Source organism: Amblyomma mixtum, chromosome 3 (assembly GCF_055824585.1).
Source record: "Amblyomma mixtum isolate Tamu chromosome 3, ASM5582458v1, whole genome shotgun sequence".
NCBI classification, from domain to species: Eukaryota; Metazoa; Arthropoda; class Arachnida; order Ixodida; family Ixodidae; genus Amblyomma; species Amblyomma mixtum.
This window is the reverse complement of record NC_143014.1, coordinates 294,958,146-294,971,076: the sequence shown is the minus strand read 5'-3', so window position 1 is coordinate 294,971,076 and position 12,931 is coordinate 294,958,146. Positions and strand designations below refer to the sequence as shown.

The 12,931-nt window shown below is 46.9% G+C and overlaps 1 pseudogene across 1 annotated transcript in view; it reads left to right on the top strand.

The window, feature by feature from the left end:
* The window catches only part of LOC149355249 (carboxy-terminal kinesin 2-like), a 49,262-nt pseudogene that overhangs the window by 30,904 nt on the left and 5,427 nt on the right, over nt 1-12,931 (top strand). The window contains exons 12-14 of the transcript XR_016291482.1: nt 7,510-7,648; nt 9,148-9,287; nt 10,084-10,233. The product of XR_016291482.1 is annotated as a carboxy-terminal kinesin 2-like (transcript). The remainder of the gene's footprint in view (nt 1-7,509; nt 7,649-9,147; nt 9,288-10,083; nt 10,234-12,931) is intronic.

The window sequence follows — 12,931 nt, the reverse complement described above, 5'->3', positions numbered from 1 at the left end:
TCATTGGCATCCACCCAAGCGCAGCCATACGGCTACAAAGGAAAGAGTTACTGAGTTACTGAAAGAGTTACTGATCAATTCGCTCTCGCCCTACCATAAGCTTGCCGTCCCGGTTAGCTCAATTGGTAGAGCGACTGCTCCGGTGTGGCGGTGGTTCCGGGTTCGAACCCCGGACCAGGACGAATTTTTCTTTAACTACGAAGTTTCTGAGAAAGCTGTATAGCTTTCCTTTGTAGCCGTATGGCTGCGCTTGGGTGGATGCCAATGAGTAATTACTCCCTTATTAGAAATCTACTCCACCTTGGGGGATTCCCCTAAACATTTGACCAACACTCTTCCCACTTCGAGTTACTGATCAATTCGCTCTCGCCCTACCATAAGCTTGCCGTCCCGGTTAGCTCAATTGGTAGAGCGACTGCTCCGGTGTGGCGGTGGTTCCGGGTTCGAACCCCGGACCAGGACGAATTTTTCTTTAACTACGAAGTTTCTGAGAAAGCTGTATAGCTTTCCTTTGTAGCCGTATGGCTGCGCTTGGGTGGATGCCAATGAGTAATTACTCCCTTATTAGAAATCTACTCCACCTTGGGGGATTCCCCTAAACATTTGACCAACACTCTTCCCACTTCGAGTTACTGATCAATTCGCTCTCGCCCTACCATAAGCTTGCCGTCCCGGTTAGCTCAATTGGTAGAGCGACTGCTCCGGTGTGGCGGTGGTTCCGGGTTCGAACCCCGGACCAGGACGAATTTTTCTTTAACTACGAAGTTTCTGAGAAAGCTGTATAGCTTTCCTTTGTAGCCGTATGGCTGCGCTTGGGTGGATGCCAATGAGTAATTACTCCCTTATTAGAAATCTACTCCACCTTGGGGGATTCCCCTAAACATTTGACCAAAAGTTGGTAACACCACAGAATTGCACTTACCCCGCTTCTCTTCATGGCCACAGTTAGTGAAAGAACATGCGGTAACTAAACCTTTCGGGGGAAAATGTTTGAGGGTTCTGTTTCCTTTGCGCAGAAGTTACGTTATTCATACTTCTGTGGCTTCTAAAGAATCCTGTACGAGGCATGCACTGAAATTTGTCATGCGTGGGAGCAGCAAGAACATGGCCTTCTTCAGACTGATGCTTTGCTTGGTTTCTTTTATTTGTGAGGATGCCGGCAAGAGATGCTTGTGCAGAGTGTGGGTCTAAATCTCATGCAGTGCTGGTACAATGAAACCTCGTTAATTTGGTCTTCAAGTGTCTGAATGATCCAACTGTCGAATCATTGAATGTGTCCTCAAAACTGCCAAAAACGGTGTGTGAAAGCAAAGTTTATTTTTTTAAAGCTGGGCAATGGCTATATTCTTTGAAAATGGATATTTTTCGCAGTTGTGCCGAATGCTTTAATTCGTGCACATTGTCGGGAATATTGATAGCAGATCTTCTTCATAAGTTGGCAAAGGTTTCTGCAGCTTCTTTCAGTGTGCCGTGTGGTAACACTTGAGCATCTTTGCATGTGGCACCTCTCATGAGGAGGCTTCACTGCACAAATAGTTCCCCACAGGGGGACGTCTGCAGCATGCAGACGTTGGTGAGTGGCGACACCACGGGGTTAACCCGAGCATCCGCAGGGACATCCCCGCAGGGGGCGAGGGTTAACCCTGTGTCACCAACTAACCTGAGTTGAGTCATATTTGGTTATGGTTAAGGTGTACAGCTGGCGTTGGCAGGACTTGCTTTCAAGTTCCTGTCGCGTCCCCTTGTTGGACTCCATGGTGGTTGGCTGGCACCATGACCAAAAAACTAAAATTTTTTATGGCTCCCCCCTTTCAAAACCAGATAGCTCTCTCAAAAGAGGGCGGAACGAGGCAGCAGACTTTTTTGCGAAAAAGAAGCCAACTTTCACAAAAATTCATGTAATACACAGCAACTGTGACGAAAAGCAAGCCCGAATCATATCCCCCTTCCTTGTTACCAAATGCTTAACAGATGCCTTGGGGCCTGGCTACAAGGTATCAAAAATGGCCAGTGGCGACCTACTCCTCGAACTGCGTGAGAGCATCCAATGCTCAAAACTCTCAAACATCGATTCCATAGGGGACATCTCTGTCTCCGTAACTCCCCACCGATCTCTTAGCACAGTTAAAGGCGTTATCTCAGAGGTTGACTTCATCCATCTAACAGAAACCGAAATGCTTCAAGGACTCTCTGATCAAAATGTAATTGACGTGCACGGGATCAAAATCCGCGAGGATAACAAGGAACTAGACACTAAACACATGGTCCTTACATTTAACACCAGCAGCTTGCCCGAAACAATCGAAGTAGGATACCTCAAAGTTAACGTAAGGCACTACATACCCAATCCCCGTCGCTGTTTCAATTGCCAGAAGTTTGGCCATGGCTCGCAGAGCTGCCGCGGCCACAAAACCTGCGCGAAATGCGCATCAAAGGGCCACCAGTCTGAGGAATGTGACGCAGCACTACGCTGCGCAAACTGCGAAGGAGACATGCTGCGTACTCCAGGGTGTGTCCGTCCTGGAAAAAGGAGAAAGAAATAATCACCATAAAAACCAAAGAAAACATTTCATTTAAAGAAGCCAGAAGGCGTTTTGCACTGACGAATACATTCTCTTTCACAGCGAAACCACACTTCGCTGATGTGGTGCGCAGGGGCGTAGCACCACACAGCGCTCCGGCACCTGCCGCGGCCGCTTCCACCGCGCCTGTGGCAGTGCCATCCACGCCCCAGGCAGGGACAGCGAAAGCTGCTCTGCCAACTCCAAACCATGGAGTGCCGGCCCATGGGTCAGCATCCCGCAGGACTTCCCCTCGTCGGGGGAGGCCTGACACCCACACACCCGTGGCTTCTCCGCGGTCGTCCAGCACCTCTTACGAGGTGATGGACGTATCCCCCAGTCCACCTGCTTTACAGCGGTGGAACAGCTCTCTTGAGCGGAAAAAAGACAGGGCCGTCATAACGGCCCCCGAAAATAAGTAAACTCTCAATCGTTCCTATCCCAAACATAAATATGGCTTTTCTAGTTCAGTGGAACTGTAGAGGAATGTTGAGGAACTACAATGACATAAAAGATATCCTAGGGTCAATCTCGCCCGTAGTTTTATGTCTTCAGGAGACCAATCTTGGTCCACAACATACAAATATCCTGAAACATTATAAAACTTTTAGACGCGATCGGGAGCAGGCAAATAGACTCTCGGGAGGCGTCGCGATTGTCGTACAAAGCGTCGTCCCTGCTCGAGAAATCACACTCAAAACAAAACTTGAAGCCGTTGCGGTCAGTGTCGTCAGCCATAAAACATTTTATATCTGTTCTGTATATATCCCTCCACATTTTACATTAACAGTCCACGATTTACAAGAACTAATCAATGAACTTCCTGAACCGTATCTTGTATTTGGGGACTTCAACGCTCACTCCCCTTTTTGGGGAAGCGAGCGCTGTGACTCTAGGGGTCAAATAATCGAAGATTTTATCCTCACAAATAATGTATGTCTCTTAAATACAGCAAAAGCCACGTACTGCTCCCCTAACTCAGGGAAAATGACCTTTTTAGATTTGTCGTTTAGTTCACCTTCTGTTTTTAACGATTTTAAATGGGACGTCATTGACAACCCATATGGCAGCGATCACCTCCCTGTACTAATCACTTTATCATCCCCACCGGAAATAATCCCCACAAGGCCTCGTCGCTAGAAGCTTCACCTCGCCGACTGGTCATTTTTTAGAGCAAAGGCAACCTTAGAAAAAATAGTTTTAGAAAATCTTACCGTCGACCAGATAAACGAAAAGTTCACTAATTGTGTCATAACTGCCACACTCACAGCTATTCCTCAGTCGTCAGGAGTGACGTGACAAAACCATAAAGTATGGTGGACAAAAGACTGTAAAGAAGCTAAAAAACAACAAAATGGAGCTTGGGGTTAATTCCGTAGGTATCCGACACATGAAAATCTTAATTTTTAAAAAGGCAAGAGCTAAAGCTCGGTACGTCCGTCGCAGTGCTGAGAAAGCATCCTGGCAGAATTATGTTTCAACTATCTACAGTCAGATCCCATCTAAAAAAATGTGGGAGCAGGTTCGAAAATTAAACTGCAACTTTTCACCATTCACAATTCCTTTTTTAACAACACCTGGCACGCAAACAAGCATAGGGGAACAGGCAGACATATTGGGGGAACATTTCACTGCAGTTTCAAGTTCATCACACTACACGCAGTCCTTTTTAAAATACAAAAACATAGCTGAAAAACAGAGGCTCCCAACAAGTGGAGGTGCAAGCGAAAAATACAATAGTCTAATTACCCTCCAAGAAATCAATAGAGTACTATCTGCCGGCAAAAAAACTGCTCCCGGACCCGACAAAATACATTATGAAATGCTTGCACATCTTTCTGAGCCTGCCGTAGAAGCACTTTTAAGATTCTTTAACACAGTTTGGATGTCAGGGAAAATACCTGACACCTGGAAGAAAGCTATTATTGTACCGTTTCTTAAACCTAGTAAACCCCCAACCTCTCCTAGCAGTTATAGACCCATAGCCTTAACTAGTTGTCTCTCCAAATCCTTTGAAAGTGTCCTTTTTATAAGATTAACTTTTGTTCTTCAATCCTGTGAACTTCTTGATATCCATCAGTGTGGATTTAAAAAAGGATGCTCCACTACAGATCACCTAGTCCGCCTTGAAAATACTGTCAGAGAAGCTTTTATACACAAACAACACTGTCTTAGCGTCTTTTTTGATTTAGAGAGAGCATATGATACAACCTGGAGGTTCGGGATTCTCCATGACTTAGCTGAGCTCGGCATCCGTGGCAGAATGCTGAACTCCATTAAAGACTTTTTGTCTAACCGCTCATTTAATGTCCGCCTAGGCTCAACCCTTTCGAGGAATTTCATTCAGGAAAATGCAGTACCTCAAGGGTGCATTTTAAGCACGACTCTGTTCGTTGTAAAAATGAATTCTATTAAGAAAATAATCCCAAGGTCCATAATGTATTCAGTGTATGTTGATGATATTCAGATAGCATGTACATCTTCCAATATATCTACATGCGAACGACAAGTACAGCTTACAATTAACAAAATGGCAACATGGGCAAACAAGAATGGTTTCCAGTTCTCACCACAGAAAACAGTGGCCTTGCTTTTTTCACTCAAACGAGGCTTGCACACAGATCCCACATTACACCTAAACCAAACCGAACTGCCTTTAAAAAAGGAACACAAATTTCTAGGCATCACCTTCGATAAAAAGCTTACTTTCCTGCCTCACATAAACGCACTAAAGAAGAAAGCGTCGCTATCACTGAACATACTGAAAGTCCTTTCACGCAAACACTGGCGTTCTGATCGGGTATGCCTTCTACAGATTTATCGCTCTGTAGTACGTTCCGTTTTAGATTATGGCTGCATAGTTTATGGATCAGCAAGGCCGTCGTACCTGAAGCGACTGGACCCTGTGCACAATTTGGGATTGCGTCTTTCAACTGGTGCTTACCGGACATCACCCGTAAAAAGCCTTTACGTAGAAACCAATGAACCACCACTTGCAGACAGATGAACAATGCCCACATGCTCATACATTTTAAAGATCCGTTCCCATCCTAAACACATCTGTTACCCACTCGTTACAAAGTATCCATCTCGAACACTATTTACCAACAAACCTCTAGCAATCAGACCACTTCTTCTCCACTTTGAAGAGAAATGCCAAGAACTAGACATAATGAACACATTGCCTAATATTGCCCGCAAACCTGATCCACTCCCGCCTTGGTACTGCCTACCATCTGTGTGCGACTTCACATTAACTCAATTTCGGAAAAAACGTACACCACATGAGCAGATATTACAAGAATATTTAGGACTAAACGAAAAATACAGAGAATACGAAGCATTTTACACCGATGGATCAAAATCAGCGCACTACGTGGGAAGTGCTGTACTTCAGAATAATTGGGAAAAAATAGTACGGCTACCTGAGTGTGCATCCATTTTCACCGCCGAGTGTTACGCAGTCTTGGTGGCTGTAGAAAAAATAATAAATGAGAACATTCAGAACAGTATCATTTACACTGATTCGCTGAGCATACTAACCTCACTTCACTATAGAAATGCAGTGACACCACTAATTGGTGACATCATACACAACATAACAAATGCCACAATACAGGGACAAGGCATAAAATTTTGCTGGGTTCCCAGTCACATTGGAATCACTAGCAATGAGAAGGCAGAAGAATGTGCTGGAAAAGCTCGGAACAAAGAAATAAAGAAAGTGTACATTCCCTACAAAGATGGTATGAAGTTGGTACAGTGTAAATTAAGAAATAAATGGCAGTTGCAATGGAATATTGAAAGAAATATTAAGCTACATTTAGTAAAACCGATCCTAGACGAATGGAAATCATGCTCACACCAAGAACGATTGATCGAAGTTATTTTATGCAGTCTCCGTATTGGACACACACATCTCACACACAACTTCCTGCTCACAAAAGAACACAAACCTGTTTGCGAGCAATGTGGATGTGAACTTACCGTAAACCACATACTACTCTCATGCACAAAACTTGAATCACTAAGGAAAAAATATTTTGCTACATTTTACACAGAGCATATTCCATTTCATCCAGCGTTGATTTTAGCTGGACATGCACCTGTTAGTATGCTGGATGTTTTTGGCTTTTTAAGGGAAGCCGGTTTTCTTCAAAAACTGTAATGTTCTGACCCTGTGCTTCTCTACTTGGAACGATACACCTCAGCCACTTTCTCAGTCCTGGGAAGGAGGCTGAGGTTTTTATCTGCGTTGTTGGGAGCCTCGAGATCCTTGCCAAGCCAAGGATGTCCACTGAGGTTAACCAACTTTTAAAAGCTTCTGCAAACAGCCATTTCGAAAATGTTTGTCTTTTATCAACTAGGTAGTAAAAATAACTTTTAGGCCCTGTACACTTCCGTTTTTATACACATCGTTTTCAAACTTTGCTAAACCAGTTTTTCTAAACCTTGTTCTTGGCACATGATAGCCTTAGCCGCTTATGCGCCATTAAACCCAACACAAACACAAAGCACAAATAGCGAACAGCATGTGATGAGCACGGAGTTTCGGCGGGCTGGAAGAACGGAAATACCACATGTAGGAAATGAGGGCCGTATCGCCGCATCGACACAGGCTTCCTGATCGTTGTCACGCCTGCCATTGCATGCTCATAAGAGGGGCCCGGGAGACAGTGTATTGTGCAGTTCAGGTCTTATTGGACAAGTATTTAGACGGTCGCATGTGTAGCAGGTCATACCACGATGCACCACCACTTTGGATTCCTGTCTGAATTAACAGATGCCAGCTCAAGGGTGTACGAATAAATGAGCTTCTGATGCCATAGGCTCATGAGGGCGCTGGAGGTACTCCAGAGGCAGTCAGACTTGTCTGAATTCCTGAGATAACGGGTGTCAAATTAAAGAGGTTTCACTGTGCTCTCCTACCCGCTGCTTCTTTTCCCAGATCAGCCAGTTGCTGCAGTGTGCGCGGAAGAACCGGGCTGTGGCTGCCACCAAGTGCAACAAGCGGTCATCCCGGTCCCACTCAGTCTTCCGCCTGGACATCACGGGCCACAACGCGCACACACAGCTTGGCTGTCGAGGTCGGTGCATTCTGTTTGCTTTGGCATCTCCCAACAGGATTTCTTTGTCACAGTCAACAGAATAGGGTAGGGGGTGGAAGGCTGGAAAATCGGGCATCAGACATGCAGTAGTCATTTGACAGTAGCATGCTGCTGGATTTTCCAGCCCTGCGACCATGGTCACAGGCGGTTTCGTGCCCTTCGCGACCCTGGTGCTGCCCTCTGCTGCATTAGTTTGCGCGCTCTGAACGGTGCCCGCCTCTTCAGTTTTGAAGGCTCAGAAGAGGCCTTCAAGTTCGGGCTTTAGAGCAGGTGTTGGCCATTGCCCTCCCAACTGCTTCCCGATTAGTGTGCCGCATAAGCGCGTGTAAGGGCCGCACCCGAACTTTCCATGATCCAAGCGGGAATAGCCTTCTAAATGCACGCGCCGTGCCGGCTACGAGCAGCAGTGCGCTTGATCGCAGAGGCCACATACGCGCCATAGCCTCCGAGATTACTTGCATGTTCGGCCAATCTCAGAGGCCATGCACGCGCACAGGAGCTTCCAAGTGCTGTCCAAAGATGGCGCCCGAGGTCGTAGTCATCATAGTCATCATAGTGAACTTATTCCTTCGCCACGACCTCCCGTTGTCCTCATCGGCATCAGTATCGCCAGCTCCAGCCTTTTGCGCTTGCCCGGCACACAGCAAGCGTGCGCCGGGCAGGGAACTCGACGTGGCCGAGGAGTGCGTCCGATGATGGTGCAACCAAAAGAATGCATTGAGAAACACAAGCTGCAAAAAGCGCGCTTTCCAAAGCAAGCTGTGAGAGTTTCCCGAACTGGAAGAGGTTCTCTGTGATAGAAGTGCGGAACAATGGCTATGCGTTGACAGTGGACATGCTGCGTGGCTTCTTTTGAAATGAGCGCGCACCAGAGCACAGCACCAGGTCAGAGTTGAAATACACCGCCAGTGAAGATTGAATGCCGAATAAATGCCACTCATTGCCTGATTGATGCGTTTTAACTTAAACTGGTGTGTTTTTACTTATTTTTTTCCGCACATTGCATGTATGGGCCGCAGCCTGAAAATTTGCCTTAGAATCTAAAAAAAAGTGCGGCACTTACACGCGTTTATACGGTATTCTCTTCACCTTTGTTAGTTAAAATTTCAATTATTTCAAACTATCAGCTTTTCATCTTTGCTGCAATATTAACCAGGTTTTTACTATAATATAAACCAATTATTTTTTTTCTCTAGTTTTATTTTTTTTTTTACAGCATCAACAAAATGTCTCGGTGCATTGGTGAGCATTGGAACCGCTCTGAGCCATTTCAAAACGAGCAGTATTCTACCTGTGCTGATTGCAGAAGCTGCCATCTTGGCTACTTTCTGCAGCACTCTAAATCGTGAAAATAGCCAGTATTTTTACTTGGCATTGAAATATACAGTGGTAGGCAGTTAAGCCATTACGCCCGTGGTGCTCACCTTTGCAGAGCACAGTGCTTGGCATGTAGTGGTGCGTGGTGTGACTGTGCACAGGTCGGCTGAACCTGGTGGACCTGGCAGGCAGCGAGCGGCTGTCGGAGTCGCAGTCGGTGGGGGTGCGCCTGCGGGAGGCCCAGAACATCAACCGCTCCCTGGCAAACCTCGGCAACGTCATTCTGGCGCTCTCCAACCGGGTGGGTGCTCCACTACCTTGAAAACGTGTCGTGGGTTTTCGTAGGTCATCCAGTACAGCAGTTTGGAAGGTTCTTCAGCTGCAGTATTTCGCAAGGCCTTTCAGCCGGGTTGCTTCAATCCTCTACCATTGTCGAGTGATTGCTGCTAGCCATCGGCTCTGGTGTCGCGGGCCGTGCTGCCATCTTGTGGTCAGTGCAGGGGATAGCTTTGTAGCACACCATTCCGCCTTGCCCTTGATTTGAATTCACCCATTGGTCAACCCCCATGTTTGGACTGTGCAGTTTTGTAATATGCTCACTTTTGTACAGTGCTTACACAACTTTAAGTTGACACCCTCCATATCACTTATCAGGAGCCTGTGGGCACACTCCACAACGAAAATGTATGTCACTGGACTGCTCGTCCACAACTGGGCCATCGACCTCACTAGCGCAGCTCTCATCATCGCTGCTGCAGTTTTGCAACACATTGTTCTGACATCGTCCAGCGAAAACCCATGCGTCTTCGTCCCGCAAAACCCCACATTTAGCAAACAATGCACCAACGATGCTCCAACTTCGGATTTTCAAGCTAAGAAAAAAAAGGTAGATTTACAGTCTTGCAAATATGGTAGTACTGTATATGACCCCTGTGTGAATGTGGCAATCTGCCAGATTACATCAGATTTATTCACTCAGTCGTTGCTGTCCTGTATAGGTGCATAAAACGCACCCTTTGTCAAGTTTTTCATGCGTAGCTTTTTCCATTACTCTGTCCCTGAAGGACTGATCCTGTCGGACTGTGTCGTTCATACAGGCTGACCACGTGCCATACCGGAACTCCAAACTGACACACCTCCTCATGGACAGCCTGGGTGGCAACAGCAAGACACTGATGCTGCTCCACATCTCGCCGCGGGAGGAGAACATAGGGGAGACCATCAACTCTCTCCGGTTTGCCACAACGGTGAGCACACTGTTGTCTGTGCTGCAATGGCAAAGAACGTCTCTCGCGAAATCCTTGCCATATATGTGGCCATTTCAACCTCATGATTTCCGCTTCACTCTGCGTAATCATATATGTAAGTTTTTGCACACTATCATTCAGATAAGCAATTGCAGGTAGTTTTTTTTTTCTTCAGAACACGCTTTTCTCAATTTATGCTTTATTCAGCTTATTGGCAGCAGCCCTTTTGCACTGTAAACAGTTACCACTGCAATAAGGAACAGTGACACTCTTTATGGCTTAACAGTGCATGTTAACAGGTAATTTCCTGAGCATTGACTGCACAGCATGATCATGCACACTGTGCAGTGCACTCTCCTTTTCCGCAGGCTCTGAGAACTTTTCCAAACTGTAATAGCCACAGCTCGTCAGACATGTACAGAGCACAGTTGTGTTTCAGTTGCCTTATCTTTGTTTGCACACTTGGAGATATTCAGAGCAATCTTGTTGCGCTGGATTGTTACAGTTGGCAGTCAAAGGCGACACAGGATAAGAGATTCTGGTTTCAGGTCGCTGCTGTTTTGGGAGCAAATGCTTGCATAAATAGCAAGAATGCAGTGACATCCAGAAAACTATCTTTTTGTCTATGTTCATTGGCTGTGGAAAAATGGGCCTCTTAAATCTGCGGCAGTTGTAAGCAGTGGCTGCTTCATTTCTGCCGCGTTGTATGGTGGCAGTGGCAGCTAAGATCAGTGCTGCACATGGTGGCTAGGTGGTAAAAAATAGTTGTTCATGGGGATTATTAGTAGTGAACACTGGGCACATTTGGTACTTCCCAGTGCAGTTTTGTTGACATATCTTAGTCGGATCATGATGTATGGTACAGTGGAAACCCGCTGTTGTGTATCCAGGTATTGAGTTTTCCCGGCTGCTATGTTTTCATGAGCCAGTACTGGCCAAGCTTCCATAGAAAAGCATGCAATATAGACTGCGCTGTTACGTCACCGTTGTGACAACATTCCCAGCATGCTACGTTGCGATGGTGTTTTAATTCATGCTGGCATTTTAAGAGCCTACGTTTAGCGCGTGCAAAACGGCACAGGCGCACCGGCCAAAGTGGGACTTGGCCGTGTTGCACCCACACTGACTCCGCCAAGCACATTTATGGGCGCCGTGAATCTTGTTGTGGCTGCTGGGGCCGTTCTATCGCTGGTGTGACATGAGTGTGAAGGATTGAAGGCTCAAAAACGAAACTATGCCACTGCACGCACAGTGCAGGCAGTGCTGTACAACGCTGTGTGAGATATAGTTGAATGGGTTGACGCCGAGGCATGCTTCTGTCATCCACGTTTACCGTGTCGCCTGAGGCTTAGAAAATTAGGGGACGCTTAAGCTTTGCCTTTAAGTGTACACCGTAATAGCATTTTTGGGTCCGTTTGCATCGCCTACTGAGTTACCTTATTCCCAGTTAGTGCTCTCAGGGACAGGTACTGATGCATACATGAGTACAGTAGAACCCCGTTCATACGTTTTTCACCGGACCGGGAAAAAAAAACGTAACAGCCGGGAAAACGCAACAGTGAGGAAAGCACCGAAAATTAATGAAAACAGTGCAGCTTTGACTTGAAACAATTTATTTCCGCAAATTGACCCTAGGACTTTAAAAAATCGAGAATGATGGATTGCAGTTTCTTTCGCTCGCTGGAAAGAACGCGTTTCTCAATAGCAAAGGCCGCATTGCTGTCAGCGTCGCTTTGCGGTGCGGCCACACCGCACGCAGCAGTGCTGTGCATTTCACGCGCTCACTGCAGTCCACGCTGAAGCGACGTTGTGCACAGCGTCAAGCACTGAAATGTTCGTAGGCTGCTCGCCGCGCTGCTCCCGGTAGGCCGCCCCGACTGCCTGTCGACTGCGTTTAGTACATCCAGCTTTTCCTCAAGGGGAAGCGCCTTCCGCTCACGCAACGCTATCACGCCATCAAAGCACGATAAAGATGTTGTTGCGACTGAGAGAAGGATGAAAAGGAAATTGCACGGGCCTGCCGACTGGCTCCAGCCGAGCCACCACCGCTGTCACTTGCAGATAGAGGAGAGTTAAAAGATAAAAATAAAGAGTGAAAGAAAAGAAAAGACGCGCGTCGCAACAACTGCGTGGGCCGAAGCGAACGCTGGCTGAGAAAAACAGATAAGCGACCGCAGCCGCGCGCCTCCTCGTCACCACCTCCCAGATAAAGATCGCGGCCTTCGGCGTTCGCGAGGCAGATATCCATCTAGCGGCGGCCTCTCCAACTCGTGTGTGGCTTCTTGCAGCCAGTTCCGTAGCCAAGCCTGGCCAAGACTCGTCAAAAATCAAAATGGCGGTTGGCGCGCATTGCCCGGGCGGGTTCGGGGAGCCCGGTTGCGACGTATCATGCGGGATCGTTTCCTCGGCTACAACGTAACAGCAGGGTTCCCAATACATTGGATCCTATGGAAGCTATGCCGGGACCCGAAGAAAACGACGTAACAGCCGGGAAAACGCAGCAGTGAGGAACGTAACAGCGGGGTTCTACTGTAATTGTGACTCTTCGTGAAGTTGCTGACCACAATACAGTCGCTATGTACACCTTTGTTCAGCATGAACCAATAAGCCTTCATGGCCTATGGGTCGCATGCCCATCTTGCAGTTCAAAGGTTCTGTGTTCAATCCCAAATTTTGTTTTTCGCTCAATGTATATTCT